Source organism: Nannospalax galili, unplaced genomic scaffold (genome assembly GCF_000622305.1).
Source record: "Nannospalax galili isolate Female #2095 unplaced genomic scaffold, S.galili_v1.0 scaffold734, whole genome shotgun sequence".
NCBI classification, from domain to species: Eukaryota; Metazoa; Chordata; class Mammalia; order Rodentia; family Spalacidae; genus Nannospalax; species Nannospalax galili.
The window spans coordinates 3,444,714-3,445,179 of NW_008337073.1; positions in this window are offsets into that span (position 1 = coordinate 3,444,714).

The following is a 466-nucleotide window of genomic DNA, read 5'->3' on the forward strand; positions in this document are numbered from 1 at the left end:
GGCCGCTGGATGGAAGGGCTCAGGGGGCCGGGCGGGAGGGCGGGACAGGGCGGGGCGCCGCCCTTGGACGCCGCGGACCAAAGCTCGGTGACAACAAGAACAGTACCAAGAATGACATAGTAATAAACACTTTATCACGAACTCCATTCTTCTGAGGTCTCCTTTTTACGTTTGGGGTTAAATGAGATAAAAAAAAATTATGTCCCTTCCTAAGTTTTGGATCAAGATACTGAAGTTTGGCCACCCAGAGGGAGAAAGGTGGCCAGGCGAAGGGATTCATCATATATGGGGGCGCACAGGGACCATCAGTGGGGAAACTCTGGCCAGGGGCCTGGGGCGGGGGTTGGGGTCTGAGGATAAGAAAGAGGGAGAGAGAGGAGAGAGAGAGGGGAGAGGGGAGAGGGGAGAGAGGAGAGAGGAGAGAGGAGAGAGGAGAGAGGAGAGAGAGAGAGAGAGAGAGAGAGTA